The sequence below is a fragment of the Halictus rubicundus genome, chromosome 9 (assembly GCF_050948215.1).
Source record: "Halictus rubicundus isolate RS-2024b chromosome 9, iyHalRubi1_principal, whole genome shotgun sequence".
Lineage (NCBI taxonomy): Eukaryota > Metazoa > Arthropoda > Insecta > Hymenoptera > Halictidae > Halictus > Halictus rubicundus.
Genome location: NC_135157.1, coordinates 4,892,758 through 4,910,634, shown reverse-complemented (window position 1 = coordinate 4,910,634; position 17,877 = coordinate 4,892,758). Strand labels below are relative to the sequence as shown.

The following is a 17,877-nucleotide window of genomic DNA, read 5'->3' as shown; positions in this document are numbered from 1 at the left end:
TATCCCAGTTCAATCTCTAATAACCGCAATTAAATCGAACATTCTGATCTCCCACTGACAGAAAATTTATTCTTTTCCGGTTTCCTTACACTTAAGTGGTGCAGTGTTTCTTCAGATTACGGAACATCTGGACCTTCCTAAAATTCTATAAAAATTTCTCAGACACGTTTAACCCTTTGCACTAGAAGCCATTTTAACTCTAAAACGAAACATTTCTTCCGACCTAGAATATTTCCCTTTTATATATACTTTTTCATACTATACATACGAAGATAGTGCAATTTACTCGTAGAGTAATGAAGTGTTTGGTAATTTATTATATACAAACAAATTTAATGATGTAAAAAATTTTTAGTGGCGCCTTACAGTCGCCATTCGAGTGCTAAGGGTTAAGTATATAAGCTAACATTAGACAATCGAAATGCGTTCAAGAAACTTGACATTTACAATTATCGGGAGACCTCAGTATACCAATGGAAGGGTTACGTATAGATGTTGTACAAATACGTGTGCACAAGGATTTGTTTGAAGTGGTAACATGAGAGTGGTTATAGGCGTTTCAAGAATTGAAACGCGTTTTCTTTGAAAACTTTTCAGTTGTACTCGCTTAGACTCGAATGCTGCAACATTGGTGTGCACGGTCAAGTCAATTCAGAAACCGCGCCCAAATTTGATTAGCTCCCACGGCTTCGTTGTAACATTTATCCACGCCGTGGAGATCTGGGTTAGATCGTTGAGAGGTGAAGTTTCCCGGAGCGAAATGTGCCATTGAAGGCAAAACGTTCAGCGAAGATCAGCCTCCGTGAATCTCCCAGTCGATTCCCGAGCATCCAAGACTTCGTTGAATACTGGAATCTCGTCTCGATCATCATATGTCGAAGTAGGTTATTCACTTCGTCGCGGTTCGGACGAGTTACTCGAAGTACTTACTTCTCTCGTTCGGTAGCCGCTGATCGTTTCCGACGTCGCCGCGGGCTGATTTTCTCGTTCGATTCTCCTCCGTACAAAGAGAGAGAGAGAAAGAGAGAGGGGGGGAGATCTCCCGGCAGCTTTCTCCCTATTTTTCTCGAATTTCCCGTGCGATCCTCCGTCCTTCCTGCGCAACACGTCCGCAGCAAGTCCGTTACAAGCCTCCGTATTCCCGTATCCGCAGTCCTGCTGCACTGCGGTGCCATGATTCTTCCGATGCGGCTCGAAGACAGCTTTCTGCGGCGCGCCGCCATTTACTGGCAACCGCTTCGAAACCCGCGACCCCCGCGAAAAAATCTTTACTTCCACGAGGAATTCTACGGTTCTCAACATTGCTGTGGACGCTGCGACGACGACCACGCTCCGCGCGATTATCCGGAGTCGACGGGGTTGCTTGCGTATTGGTCTTATGCAACAGGCAATTCTATTATACATTCGCTGTAAATTCTAAACAGAAAATGCCTGGATTACGAATATAAAATCCGTAGTTTCTGACTTTCTTCGAGCGAGGATCTTGCGTCCACTCGCAGCATGGCAGTACTACATTTATTATAGTTGCGATTGCACTCACTCGGTCGGTTTCCTTTTGCTCGAAAAATTATCGTAATCGCCTCGAGATTCCGCGGTGTTTGTGCGTGGAACGAAGAAACTTCGCGCAGCAGAAAAATTCTCTGCGTCGATTCGAGAAAAGGGGTGCCCGATAGGGAGTCGGGGGTTTCTTCTTCTGACAATTCGAATAAGTTAAAGATAATGATACGATTAAACCTTTTCAATTTTTTGCATAAAATGCACAGTCTAGCGATAAAGATTAGTACTAGATCGATTACTGCTTCTACTTTGATTTACCTACACTATTTTGAAGTCTCCTTTTGTATTCCCATTTGGACAGCCTCTAGAAGAAAGATGTTCTCAAATCTCATCACCAGTTCCTAGCAATCATATTCTAGGATTAAACCTTTTCAATTTTTTGCATAAAATGCACAGTCTAGCGATAAAGATTAGTACTAGATCGATTACTGCTTCTACTTTGATTTACCTACACTATTTTGAAGTCTCCTTTTGTATTCCCATTTGGACAGCCTCTAGAAGAAAGATGTTCTCAAATCTCATCACCAGTTCCTAGCAATCATATTCTACAAATCTTCCGCTTCGACATGCATGAACACAATCTCGCCGTGTTATCAACTAGGCGAATGTTCGTTTGTAATGCTTCTTATTTCTAATTAAAGTGGCTTCCTCGTTGCAGCAGTTCTACCCGATGCATTTATCGTCGTCGACTTCTCCTCCGGTCTCCCTTCAAGGTTCGTTGCTCTTCATGGACGGATTTTTCTGGAATCCGAACTTCTGAAAATGACGACTATCGGAGAAGTTTCGCGTTTCGCTTATTACAGCGATCAGCCGGCGGCGAGGATTTTACGAGCGCGATCGCATTATCAAACGTTCGCGCACGATGTAAAACGCTTGCAAACGATGCTGCTTGTTACGCGGTCAATGTTATTAGTTCGCGGAACGCTCCGGCTCGGTGACGCAAAGAATCAGGAGCAAATAGGCGAGCAGGAGCAAATGTTAAACGAACGTGCTATTTATTTGCAAGAATCGAGCGCGTCACTGTACCCCCCCCCCCCTGCCCGTCTAGTTAAGGAAAACGACGGGTTCCGCGTCGCGTCTTGCTTCGGTGTCGCGCTGGTTTTCGTAACCTGTTCAAAAATTCAGACAAATAAGCACCTTGACTCGCTGTTGACAACGTCGAATTATTGGACCTGTTTCCCGGTCTCTGGTAATAAATTCATACGCGGCGGACGACTTTTTAATTCAGAGCATACTTTGCGTTTCGCGGTTCGGAGTGCTCGGACGCTTACACCTAAATTGGACTTTAGCAATCATTGGTTACTACGTTTCAGTATACCGACCAAGAAAATCAGAACTCTCGATTGGGGAGGGTAAATAATATGCTTGGAACGTTCAACGAGACTCACGTACCAAAACGGAACGCAAATAATTCGCATAACTACCACCGGCTATACAGTTTTGATTGTATCGTTTTAAGAGGACTTTAACGCCTGTTATTAGGCGTGGACACTGCTTTAAATGCCAATTATATTATTTTCTTTCGACACTTGTTTCGATAAATGACACCTTCGTGGAAACGATTCTCGGATAACTATGTATCTCGAAAATAGTGCATAATTTTTTGTGGAGACTGGACAGAGAAGGTGCGCGATAAGTCTTCTTATAGTTAAACTCTTAACTCTTAACTCTCAGTTCGATTTTAATGTGTGCATGGACGTGTTGTATTGCAAGGATGTTTATAAGGGAAATTTTTAGTTTCTCATTTTCTTATTTCATTCTTGCTTTGAAATATTCTGTTCTGAAATTTGTGAATATATTTTTACAAAAATTTCAATTCAACACATTCGCTAGCGGCATTTGCAATAAAATATTTTTTCAAATTCAATGTAGCTTTTCCATGGGTACTACTATTTATTTTGTGATCATAATGATTAGAAGTTCTTCATCGTTGAGAATTTCATAGGCAAAATGATAGTTTATATTTATTGTATGCCTACGTTTTCTCTAAATGATATGTATCAACTACAACAAAATAGAATTTTATTTCGGTTTATGGGAAATTAATGACACAGATATTTATTAGACTCTGTTCAGAACCTTCATCACGAGTTTGACTCGATATTGTAAGGCAAGGGGTTAAAACGATTTGTAGAAGAAATGTCGAAATATCATGCTGTGTACTATGATTGCAGGCAATAATGTATATTTATCAAATTAGTTGGACTATCTTTAACATGTCGGCTGTTACGCGAATTTTATGCATTCAGTAAATAGTTCCACCTATTTTGTTCACGGAATGATAACGAAGTCCTCACCTTACACTATGTATGTATAGTCTAGTTAATTTCAGCATTAGTGGACCGATAAAATTCAATGACAATTGTTCTCTCCCGCGGCGTTCAACGTGCAAAGAAAACTGCGAAATTATAAACGTGTCCGTAAAACGTGATAATTTCGTAAAAAATAATCGTACAACAATAAACCCGGGCTCATTTTAAAGCTTGAAACGCCTACGTTCACAATTCACCATTCATTCTTTAAAGATACGTTTGCGCGATATAACCATGTGGGAAAATGGATTGTCACTTTCTGATGATGAGTATACTCGTCGAGCAGAGCGAAGAGGTTAGCCAATCCCCTGTGTTATGCTGGCACGTACAAATAGGGGATGAAATCGCGATGGCAGCGAGAGAGAGAGAGAGAGAGAGAGAGAGAGCGTGCCCGCATCGATCGTTTCTTCAGAGATCGCTATCGATCCAGCTGTACTGAATGCCAGTCAGGGATACCGAATACTGAGGATGTCGGTTCGGCGCGTGGAATGACGGAGCCGGCGCGGCGAGGTCCACCCGCATTAATCACTCTTGTAGCACACAGGTGATTCCTGGGAGGAAAGGGCCTGGCAGATCGGAGTCGCGTGTGCGGACTCTCAGCTGGCGTTTCAGGCCGGGCTCCTTTTTAGATTCCGTCGAGTGGCGGATCGCTAATGATTCTCTGCTCCCCGTGCCGGGGCCAGACTGCGTCAGAAACGAGCTGACGGAGGGTGGATGGCGGCTCGGGCCCGTAAAAAGCCCGGGTTACACACCGACGCAACTGCGACGGGAGACATCGCAAGAGTTTAATTACCAGAGGGCGGCTCGCGTCACGGAGGATGTCAACCGTGGCCGACCGACTAACGACTCTCGGCTATCCGACGTGATGGTAGGGGGAGAAAGAAAGAAAGAGAGCGAGAGAGAAAGAGGACCGAAGGGAGGGAGAGATTCACCAACCGATAACGATCGTTTCAGGAGCGCGTTTTCAATGGCGCCGCAGCAGCAGCTCCGGGCTGACGCGCGGCTCCTTCCTATACCATCCTTCGTTCTCTAATGGCAGGGAGCGCCGGTTAAATAATTACGCCGCGGTTCAGCGTCCCGGCATTTAAATAAGAACGTCGTATCGAGGCTCGTCTATCTTGCATGGCGGCGAACGAAATGACGCGTTAAATATTAACGCGCGAACTGCCGCACCGCGACGCGCGCACGCGCGCGCTTCAAAGCCGAGACTTCGGGATACGGAGGAATGAGAAACGGAAACGGGGGTAAGTTAATAGCACCTGGAAGCAAACGAGTCGATTTAGATGTGGTTCTCCGAACGGTCTCGTCGTTCGCCGAGAGAGCGACAGGAAATCGGTTTTCGATTGACACTGGGCTCGAGTTATTGCGCTCCGTTGAGCCGAAAGCAGTCATTCAAACAGCTCCACAATTTTTTGATCGGTCCAGATCTGGATCAGATCGGTGCTCTTTGAGAAGGAACCGTGGACCTTTTTTCTCTCCAAAATCTTGTCACGTTTGAAGCGTCGATGGCAATGGATACCCACTAGCTCTTGAAAGTAACAGTCTTAGGCTGAACGGTACCCATAGATTAGCAAGATGAACATTTTTGTACGTCGGAAACACAGATTTTGTTCATCAATGAGTTTTCTATTACTCTACGCTATATGAAGAACAGTATTATGACAATATTAAGTTTATTATAATTAACCTTGCACCAACAATATGAGTCGCCGAATTCTAAGCACATTGCCGTGTCTTGTTAATTTTCTGTGAAATTTTTGTTTTTATTGCAGAAAGATTTAAACACAGCACATCGTTGGTTACGAGAAGAGAATTTTATTCCGTGTTGAAAGGAGTGCATTTAGTAGACTTCGTTTGAAGGGGTTAAGACAATAAGAGTATTAAACGCTCTCGTTTACGCTAAGGACCAAACATTTCGCGTTGCGTTTACGTTTTTATTTAGTTCCTCGTATTCTGGAGTTTCTGAATAAGAATTCTGAATCCTCTGTTCCCTGTTCCATCGGCAGATATAGCAGCAGGTAATCCAATAACAGTCGTCGGTCGCGTCGACTCCTATCGAGGAGCATAGGCTCTCGATTCTAGGCGCACTTAACGCGTCCCAAGCTGAAAAGAGACGAAACCGCGGGCGCGCGCGCACGAAAGCGAGAACGATGAGAAGTTGTCGCGTCATTAAAACCGACCAGAAGAGAATTGACGTCTTATTAAGCGACGGATAACGTCGACCAGTCCCAGCCGTTCGGAGAGTATCAACAAGTATAGACGAAGGGCATCGGCCGTTATCATCGACGGTCGTGTCCCGATGCTGGGGAATGATTCAGCGGATTCCCGGCGTCCTTTCATACCGGTGCCGGCCAATCGATTACACGGCAATCGGATCGACGGATCGCGCTAACTAGATCGTAAAAGATCGATGCCATACTAGCTTGTAATCACGGTTTATCCGCTACCGATGAAGTTCGAGCTGTCGTCGGGTCCCTCGACCGGTCGTCAGAGACGGCCGCTTTTTGATGACTCGCCGTTCATAGAGCAAGATTGCAACATCCTCCGAGTCCTCAAATTATTTATGATATGGAAATCCTAAGCCGGTCGTGTCGCAGAGAGAAGAAAGTCTCCAGACGTTTCCGGATCGCTGGAGAGCTTCTCGTCAAACTTGATTTCCCTGACACAGCCGGTAATGCTTCGCTGTACTTCTACATTAATACACATTTGAACGAACGTGAATCTCGAGTTTTCATTAGCGGAGAGTGTGCCCGATAAATATTCGATCACTGCGCCAAGCTTCTCGTCTATTATTAACAAATGTTAAAACGGGAATTCGAAACTTTCGTACAAATGATTAACGGACACTTTTCTATGTACACCCAATTTTCCGTGCGCACTAGCTTGAAAATGTGTTTTATAACAAAGACCGTCGTTGCGTGGAGAATCATCGAAAACCAATTAACGAAAATTTATGTTCCCCGTGGTTACGAATTCTGAATTTATAAAACTTTTGCGCTTAAATCCTTGAGCATTGGTTACTTCAGTTTGCCGGCAAGAACGCGGCAGCGTTCGCGCACTCCGGTACAGCCTCCAGCAGCGTGTATCGGTGTTGTCACTACCTCAATACTCTTCGCAGTCGGGTCTGATCTATCACGGGGCTTAACGAAGCAAGGAAAGATAATTCTTGTCGATAGTTATCTATCCCTCCGCTCGGTGAAATCAATTGTTGCGGCTCAGTCCATTAGCCACCGAGCATGGGAGAGAAAGAGAAAGAGAGGGAGACGGATAGACCCGAGGAGTAGGATAAATTGATTTTGTTATCGCGTCGATCTAACACGCCACCGAGGATAATTAATAATCGTCGTGCAGCGTGACGACGTGTCGCGCGCGTGAACTCGAAGCGGAACGCATCGGAGAGGAGCTGGAAGCCGTGTATATCGCGTGTATCGGTGTGTCGGGGACTCGTGCGGGGATTTTCTGGATCAAGAGGAGGCACCCGTGGTATAGGGTTGTCGTCGAAGTCGTTCCTCCGGTGCGCCAGAAAAAGGACCACGACGGCTTTTCGTGGAAAAGAAGCCTCTCGCTCGCAGCGTCACGGGGGATATCGCCCGCGGAAAGAACATCCTCGTGAAAGAACCGGCATGATCGACCGACCGTGGTCCACGGAACCTTATAAAATACTTACAACCATTCCCGGGTGACGTTAAGTATGATCGCCGCTTTTTGCATCCGCCTGAATCGGCGACGGCGTGTTTCTTTAGTCACCGATGCGGACACCGTTTGGAAATCATCCATTGATCATCTGCTATACAACACCCATGTATACAAAATTCAACAAATTAAACAATATTCTAGACAATATACACAAAATATAAAAGACAGTACAATACAATTGTGCTCTAAAAAATATTCTATTTGCAATTGTAAGAATTTGTGTAGGTTTGTGAGCACAGTGATTCTATTCCTCGAGAGATAACTTGCAATGTTTATTGCTAAACATCGGATTTTCGCGCACAACAAAAATTGTCTGCATCAATGGCAAAGAAACAAAAGCCATCTAGGAATTTCTTTCGAGCTCCAATAATTGACAGACTTCAATTCTCTGAATCTTTTTGCTGTCTCCGATCATTTTTATCATAAATGCATAAAACCAGTCTTGTTATTACGTAGATTTCCAAGCATTAGGAGCGATCAGAGCTCTACGAGATAGAAATTTAAACAAACTCGAGCACCAATGAAATATTCGTTACTTAGAAACGTTCGCCGATGCAGCAACTTTTTGCTAAATGTCCATTTTCATCAATTAGACCGTAGAAAACATGATTTTGCATATGATTAGCAGTCTGATGTTGCCTGTTCCTCAAAGTATTGGAGCGGAGACGTTTCTTTTATTTCAGTTTCTGAAATAATCTTGCATACCATTTTATCGCATTTACATATAAGTACGTACATGCATAATCACACAACAGATATGTATGTAAACAAACATAGTAACAGCTGCTGGATCGTTACAACGCTTTAGTCGCTGTATAGGAATGGGTATTATTGGGAGCTGAGAAGAAGTCTACTAAAAACTAAAAAATATTGACATATTTATCAGTATATGACTTCAAAGTTCCTGGGAACTATAGAGAAGTGTCTATGATACCTGAAAATTGTTCAGTGAATTTGGACTGCCTCTAAAAAGTGGTTCACTCGATCAGTAGAATAAATAAAAAAACAACATTTTGAGTTCTTACCGAAGAATGCAAAATTTGAAATATAGAGCGTCGTTGGCGGATTTATCGTGCGTATATGGAAGTTTATGAGCAAAAAAATCGCAGATAATTGACGTTCTCTAGCAGCGCTCATCTATTTGCAAGAACTAATTGTAGCAGGAACGGTTTATAAAGTTTTTACGGCTTCCGTGGCTAAAACGGTCTCCAAGAAAGGGAAAATACCCGACAGACCGGGGAAACGAAAGAGAGGAGCGTGTGTGCGTGTAGTTTCGCGTCGCGTCGTATAGCTCCTTAAATCAACCCTAGTTGGCTTGTCAGCCAAGCGGCGCGCGTTCCCTTTCGCGGCGCACAAATTACGGCGCGTTTAATTACCGTCCGATATCCAAAGGGGGGCCATTAATCACCCCGCCGATAACCCGTAATTTTCCAGCAACGATAAAATCTGTCGCGCGACACCGCTCGCCGACTCTCGTTCGCTGCCCGCGCGGATCTTTGCAACCGCGTCGCGGTAGATGCTGCAGAGTAACGTCCCTGTGTTTTATAAAATTTTCCTCGGCGCCGGTTGCACCTTCCTCGGTTTCACGGCCGAAGGCGTTGCTCGCTCGAAAAGGAAAATAGGCCAGGAGAACCCTAAGCTCGCGGTCTCCGAGACCGAGAATGAACTCGGACGATCGATAGACCGAACGAGGACGAGAACGAGAACGGGACTGGACGTCGCGATTTAAACTGGAGATTTTCAACCACGATTCCTGATCTTCGGTCCTACTCCCGGAGAGACACGGACACCCCGACGGTTCCTCCACCCGTTGCCTATGTAGATACCGATGATCGGCTTCTCTTCGGTAGCCCGTCTGGTTTTTTGGTAGCAGTTTGCCGGAGTCCCACCGCCACCGAGTCCAGCCTGCCTGCCCTGAGGCCACTCTTTCCTTCCGAAGGAAGAATGGTAGATGGACGCTGCCCAGCGATGGCTTCGAACCGTCACACAGTCCACGCTAACGGAACAAAACCTAAAACTCAAGTTGTCAACAAAGTGCTAATCCTTCATTAGAAGTACACTGAAGATCCTCTTGTTAAATCAAAGTTTCCTGGAACAGGGTTTCGGTAAACATTCACTCATTGTCTTATTGAACATTTTAATAAATGAGAAATACAGTAACAATACTCTAGAAACAAAATCATCGTAAACATCCTCGCAACTATACGAATGCATTTACTCAAGACTGCTATATACAGTGTTTTCTCGATATGTGTCAGCAACATGGGTCTTGCCAGCGACATATATCGTCCAGGAGATACTATTCATTGATACACGCCGAACGTAGAAAAGGACAATGGTGAAAATAGACTGAGATGTTTTTTGAGATGTTAAAAGACTGTAATGTTTTGCCGATTTATCGGTAATTCTGATTAATCTTTTAAATCTCCGTAACGATTAATATTATTTAATATGTACTTTAACTTGTATTTTAATCTCTATAACTACATTTTTAACGCATTGTACCCATTTATACAATGTTAAAATATTTAACCCTTGTCTTTCATCTCATATTTTTATGAAAAATGATTCCACCAGATCATCGATTGTATATTTCATGTTATAATTTAGTGCTATGGATTATCATGCTTCGTTATTTTAGTACAATATATTTGTACACATTTGTATGCTTACGTTCGAACATCTATAATTGGAATCATATCAACAGATTATTACAGTTAGGATTATTTCAGTCATATTAAAATTAATCCTTCCATCGTTCTGAAAAATTGTAATTTTTATCCGATTTTTTCCGTTTCTATTAGTTACTTGTTATCGCCCGTGGTTGATGTTATTTATAGACTAAATTGATACAATTCGTACCGTACACCTTGCCGAAGACGGTTTTTATACATCCGATCGTTTAATGCGGGCAACTGCTGTAAATGACCGAAAAAATGTTGCAGCTGCACATTTTATTGCAAGGACTCGACAATATAAATAGTAGATTATTACTCGCAGCGTTTCCATCACGCATTCAATGACTGTTTAAACTAATATGTTGGGCAATAAAGTTGAAAGCATTAAGACGCAGTATGGAGGAATATTTCTAACGTACGAACAACGAATTTTCCGACTGAAATAAATTTAAAAAATATGAACACAAATACAATGTGCGCAGAAGAAAATGTAATCTAAATTTAAAACACATATAGCGATAGTAATAACAGTAATTTTCATGTACCAGTTCTTTAAACGTAACTGACAGGGTCGAAGCAAATAATATCTCCACAATGAAAAGTGTATATGCGAATGAACGAACGACACTTCTCATCGATCAAACAAAGACGAAAACCGAACGGATCGTCGCGTGTGACGAAGCGATTTTCGCGGGTGACGTAATCCTAAGAAATTTGGGGAATAATCAAGAAAAAGAGAGAGAGAGAAAGATGCCCAAGGTCTTCAATATATCTCAATCCACGTTTTCAGATAATAATGTAACCGCGATTTGATTTGCATATCAGATTAGACATTTTAAGAAGACGCGCGTGACCTTTAGAATCTCCGCAAACTAGTGGGACCATGGACGACGACAGAAGACAGTTCTTCGTCTCATTTTCGATTAAATGAATCAATGAAGTATATATAAACGAAGCTCTGGTTAACCCTCTCGTATCAATATAAAACATTTTTCACTGAGCTTCAATAAATAGTACATTCTGTAAATTGCTCTATTAAGTCATAGTATTACTTCAAACTTATCTCAATTTACCTTAACTTGTCATTTTCAAAGATCATTTTATGGCGTTGAACACTTTCGTAAATTCCAAGGTGCCTACTCCGAATTTTCCTTTACAATTTCACGCATGTTGATGGATAACAAAATTTTCGTAGATTTCTATTTTCTTGGATAAATATAGATTGATTTAGATTTGAGACATAAATGTACATAGCTGTGCTGGAGCTATAAAGTCCAGCGATTATGACGCCATTGATCGTTGTAGGAAATGTTGGGTATTGACATTAGGGTCATCGAGGACGAATGTCGTTAAATTAACAACATCAAGGCTTAATAACAACGAGTGATCGGTTCATATTTCTCACTTTCCCCAGAATTGTAGACCTTGACGACATGATCTGGTAACACTATTTCTTTACTAGCGATTGAACACCAATAGGCAAATTAGGCTGGAAAAATGAGGAACGGTCGTGCAAAATGTTCCGAAATGATTTACGAGCAGGTCGTATCCATCGCCAGGCAGTCGGGGCACCCGGTATATGGGCAGATCGTACGGGAGAGAAAGATCAAGCGCTCCACCCACGCCCATGTCTCAACCTGTTCTGTTTCTGCCGTCGGGCCGCGGTTACAGGTGCCTCCCCGAGGACATTCCTGCTGGAATTCTTCACCGATGATCTTCGCTCGGCCCTCCTGCAAATTCTCCCGTGGCGTAGTCGCGTCGCGGTTTACCGACGCGGATCGAAATCGTCTCGAAGATTCCTGTCCGCGGTCGAGACCCACGATTTCAATCTAGAGAGAGAAAGAGAGAGAGAGAAAGATAGATGACTGACAGAGAAAAAGAGAGAAAAACTGACGAAGAGAAAGAAAGAGTCTGCGTTCCATTTCTCGGTGCTATCTCCCATGAAAAATCAAAGAGGAGCCGTGGTGGCACCCACGGAACATCGACGCGGAGGAATCTAACGAGCCGATTAAGTTTCTCCTCTCTAATGAAACGCACTGCGGTAATCGGGTTACATAATCGATGACGCAAACCCAGCGAGGACCGTGTCGCCGGAGCGGTTTCTACGAACGGCCACGTCCGACCGAATCAGCCTCAAAACGTAACCGGCCCGGCCATTAAGCTTTCCTAAATGCCCTTCGATAGCGTGCCCGGCCCGGGGATAAAGTCCCGCGGAGAGAAAGGGAGCGGGCGTATTTAGTTCTCGAGTTTCACGAGGCTCTCTCGATCTCTCGGAGCGTGTGCTGGCAGCGGACTGCTTGAAATAATCGTTCCTGTGGTGGGGCGGCTTCTCGATGTCGCGAGGAGAAGAGGCAAAAAGCAACACAGGAAAAGGACGCTCTCCCGACGAAGAAGAAGAAGAAGAAGAGAAGGAGGAGGAGGAGGACGTGGCGGAGGAGGTGGAAGACGAAGAAGCGTGGATGGCGAGGGAGAAATAGAAGAAGAAACAGTCGAGGAGAGGATGGCAGCCACGTACGCCCACACATCCTCGTCGGGGACCTGTTCTCGGCTTTTACGTTCTGACATCTTTTCACTCCGTTTACGAGTCCCCTTTACGTTTTACGACCGATCATCGGGGCCCTTTCTCTCTGCGAGATTCTACCGACGTGCCGTGCACACAGCCGGCCACGAGGCTCTCTCCGTTGCACGCCGAGCCCAGAAGGGAAAAGGGAGGGCTGAACGAGGAAACAAGAAGACGATCATCCGCCACCAGGAAGAACAGAGACGCCGAAGACCGCCGTGAGACTCTCGCGCGCTATCCGCCGCGGATCTCCCGATCCCCGATACGAATATTGCGTCGAATGGCCGCGGAATATCCGCCGAGGAAAATGGAAGTCCATCGACGGGGGATACAAAGAGAGATCGGATCGATAGCGGGTTCGGTTGCCCCCTTGTTCGACCGAGCAACATCTCGCCGCCACCGCGCCGCACATTTTGTTATTCCTCTGATCTCGCCAGGCTACAATGCCGCGCCAAATTTTCTCGCACATCTCTCTTGGTCCACCACTCTTCGAACAACGGATTTCTTCTTTAATAATACACTGCGGTTTTTATGCAGTCCCGGTGAAAAGCAAAAAGGTAGAAGCCACACGAAACAGTAAAACGTTAGAAGTTGAAACTATTGTTATATTCTTTTGACCCTCGCAAGGCAGATATTGTAGACGATTTCATGTCACCCATCTCTCGAAATCCATGTAAATCAATATTTGTTACATATTTTCGAATTTTGATTTTCTTATTGGGAATTTTTTTCTTACTACAAATAGGTAATCATTTGAACTTACTACTGAAAAATGAAAATTGCGATGGAACGTTTGTAGCTCTGGGTCAAAATGGACCCCGGTACCGCAAACTGAGGGTTAATAAAGGAAATTTAATTTTGCATTTCGTGCCAGTTTGTTACAATTCTAGTAAAACGTTCTCTTCTTGCACAAAGATCCGCAGTCGTCTATCAATCATATACAGTAGCCAGTTCAAATCGCTGGATACTTTTATCAGGTTAGATAAGAAGATCAAGTTGTAAATTGTACGTTAAAAAAAATTGCTGCGAAAGGATTTGAATGGATGTTGCCACGGCCAACATGAAATCTGCAAAAGTAACCACCTCGCAAGAGTTTAGGTTAATAGAAACTTGTTTTCTAGGTACACTTTTAGATCATTCAAGAAAATAGACTGATGTATATGCGCTCGCGAGTTTTCACTTGGAGAATAGCAATCTAAAGGAATCATTGATTTATATTGCCTCGCCGCGTTGCAGAACTTTAAAAGCGATTTTCTAACACCATCGCGAACGGACTTTGCCTTCCGCGAAAAACGTTTAGATAGTATACTTTCAAATGTGCACGAATTAATAGCTTGACTAGGCACTTTATAACTCAACTCGTCCAGCTTTTAAGAGATAAAGGCTTAACCCTGAAGACACTAAGCCGCGCGACTTAGCAACCTATCTGCGTGCATAACCATTTATATCCGAGGTTTTCCCTGAGAAACGTTCAATCTTGGAGGCGTGAAGGTGAAGACAACTTGCTAGAGTTATTAAAGAAAGACAGAAATATTTGGTTTCTGTTTCTCGCAATTGTTGTTTGTATTTCACATAATGATGTGTAGCCAATTTATTGTACAATAATCGCATTCTCAGATGTCTGGCAGAGGAGTCATTTATTTGATTAACATATACCCGACCACATGATTACAATCAGTCATTTGACCACAAACACTAACGACCAAGCAGTACAAATATAAGCATTACAAACAGCAGTATTGATGATATTAGTCATTTGCGTCTTGGAGTAAATAAATCTGGCTTCTCCAAATCGAAATGAATTAAAACAACCGAGGTACATTGACCAAAAAGAAATGACAATTTCGTAAAATATATAAGAACAATATAAGAATATATTTCTTCAAGGAATAAATGTCGCCAACGTTTCGAGGTTCTCAAGCCGTAGTGCAAAGGTGTAAAGTTGAAGGCCACGGGTGTCGCAAACGCGGCACCGCGCCGGTTTCTTCTCGGGTAAACACAGAGGCGAGCTTCCGCCGGCGTCGTCGGGGACGCTTTCTGCGTTAATGTCCAAGCATCCGAGCGTTTCTGCCATGAAAGGACCTGTCGGCGCGAGGAACTCGGGTATCAAATCGATTTGAAAGAGCTCGTAACTGCCCGCGCACGCTTCGGAATGTAATGGGTCTCGGGGCCCCGGTGGAAAGTCCACGTCGCGTCGGAGACATCTGTGTCGCCGCGGCCGCGCCTTCCGGGAACGCGAATTTCTATTCCGCGGATGCGGCTAATCGGTGTGCTGGAAAATCGTCACGTTCTCGCGCGAAGATATCGATGCACAGGCTCTGAAAGTTACAACGTTAACCGTCGTCGTGGTCGTCGTCGTCGTCGGGGACAGCACACCGTGGCAACGCCGTGCGCAAAACCGCTCCGGCAACCGAGTGAGGCCGTTGAAAGCGGGCGGCGCGTTTCATCCGCGCGGAATTCCGGGGAATATATTTTACGCATAATCGCCGCCATAAATCGCGATCGAAAATTTAAACGCGCGTCGTCCCTGTCTAATTTACTGCGGGTAATTTAGGTAATCGACGTTCGCTGCCTCTCTCGACGCGGCGCGCCGCGTTTTCTCCTGCTTCTTCGAACGTACTGCCCGCTACCCTCCGTAAAAACTGTCCGAGCTCTATGAGACGTCGCTGCTGCTGATTAATTTCAGGCGTTACGCGCCAGGAAATTTACTACTTTGACGCTCGCAGCTCTGAATTATGTCGTTCCTGCTTTTTCTTACCGATACCACGAGACATAAATGATACGTGCGCCGAACGGAAAATATTGTTTCGTAATAACTCCACCGTTTATGCATATAATCGGACTTGCATTATACAAAACGAGACCAGTTAAAATTCTAAACTTATCTGTCTGCGGCGACAATTTCACTCTTCGAGGACGAATGTCGACATATTGACGACGTCAGGACAGTACATTCGATTCCTGAAGTTGCAAATATATAGATAATTTACTTTGGGACACCACTAAAAATTACTATAATACAATTCAAAACTGTGCATTATTCAATATCTTTGTATTTAATAAATTGCTAAACGTTCCAATATGGTACGAGTAAACGCACTCGGAATGAAAAAGATCATATGCAACGAAAATATTATATATCAGATGAAATATACGAATTCTGGAGTCAAAATAGCTTCGAGTGGAAAGGGTTAATTATGTACATAACAAAAGACCGGCACGTATTGTTCATTCTTGTCATTATTTAAGACTTTGGAAAGGAAATCCAAAAAATCCTCGTCGACAATGGGTTAATGAGAGACGAGGCTTTAACCAGTTAAGCGTGGAGTTTAATTTGAAAAATCCCTCACGGCGCGGAATTAAAATCAAGCAATGACGAATATACACGTCGAACCCAGGCCAAATGCGGCTATTATAAAAGCCAAAGCCCTTGTAAAGCTAAATGAGAAAGAATTACATTTTTATTCGATAAGAAATTAACAATTCGTTAACGTTAACCGCACCGCAATAGAATTTTGAATGACGTGTATACACGTCAAACACGCTTAACTGGTTAAGCATTTTCCGGGCATGATATTTAGAAAACAGTCAGAATAGTGTTTCTTATTGGTGCTAGTCTCTATCTAAAAATTCTCTATCTTCGAATGTAAGCAACATTCGCGTCGCGTCTATCTTTGATCGCGTTAATTGTAGTGTAGAACCAAGATTTCCGAGCGGCGTCATTAATGTGGGGGAATTCTCGCCGTAAAAAATGTCGTTCCCGTGACGCAATTGCTAATTCCCAGCTATCAATTACTCGGGTCGAAGGGAGAGCGTTGAGGAGACAGCCGGCATTACAAATTTTATGGCGTTCTCGGACGAGTCGAACAACTTCTCCTCGGAAAGTCGTCTACACCGAAAAACGAGGATTATTCAGCTCGATTCATCGCTCGTACACGTTGATTCATGCGCTCGCGGTGCGCGCCGCGCGGGCGATTTAAATTTCAAATGGTCGCCGGATAGCAGCTCTCCGCTTACACGTGGTTTTATGACAAAGTGCCGTTGTCGCGTCGAACAAGACGAGCCGTGTGGTCCCCTGGTCGCATTAAAACGAACAAATATAAAAGGACCAAGCGACGAGACGCGTCGCGAGAACGAATTTTTGCTCCGGGGACCGCGCCGGCTCGTGAATTCGACGATCGGTGATTTCCTGTTCGACCACTAAATCAACGCGATACTTTTACAAGTCATCTTTTTTCTCAATTTTAATTAGCACATAAAACAAAAAGTCGAACAGAGAGATCGTTGAATATCGTCGAGGTCGCCGGTCGTTCTCAGAAATGTACGCACACACGGGCATAATCTTGCAACAGCGTTGCGCCCGCGCACGTCACCGTTGCCATCTCGGAATCGAAATCGATCACGCGATCGTCTCACCTTTTATTTAATGGCCGCGCCAAGCTCGATGACAGATTGTCAGCCGACTCCGCCTCGGCATAGAAATCGAACGAACGATCTAATGGTGATTTATTGCGACCGCAATTCAAGTTTCCGCCGTCGATCGGCGTCACGTCCGGTCTCCTGTTCCTTCGATCGGTACCCGTTCCGATCGAAGATCTTCACACCTTCCTGTTACTCCTTCCTCGTATCTCCTCTCGATTCGGTAAGCAACGAATCTCACTTAACCCCAAAAAAAGACCAACCAACTCATTTGTAACTGCGTAAATTGCCGAAGATTTACAAACGGAACAGCACAATCTAGGGTGCTCCATCCACTAGATTATTTATAATAATACAGTTTCTATCATCTATTAGATTGTCTACAACAATACATTAATAGCGTCTGTAATAAACATATATATAAATAGTCGTCCGCCTCGGCAGTATTTTTTCAAAAACGATTTTTCCTGGCCTAAAAATGATTCTTGAATACCGATCTTCCAGACATAAGCAACAGTAAATATTTGTTTAACAGTCTCGACAGGTTAAATAACAGATTTTTAATATTTTATAACTCGTGAGCTTAAAAACATTGATATTTCTTCAGTTGAACACCCACTATCAGCTGCCTGGTGATCTGCTGTTCAATGAGGAC

General features: G+C 43.9%; 1 protein-coding gene and 1 long non-coding RNA gene across 2 annotated transcripts in view; both read left to right on the top strand.

Annotated features, from left to right (window-relative positions):
* LOC143356914 (uncharacterized) overlaps window positions 1-17,877 on the top strand; it is a 167,971-nt gene that overhangs the window by 57,212 nt on the left and 92,882 nt on the right. The window lies entirely within an intron of this gene.
* Klu (zinc finger protein klumpfuss) overlaps window positions 1-17,877 on the top strand; it is a 63,662-nt gene that overhangs the window by 41,397 nt on the left and 4,388 nt on the right. The gene's annotated exons all lie outside the window — the stretch shown is intronic.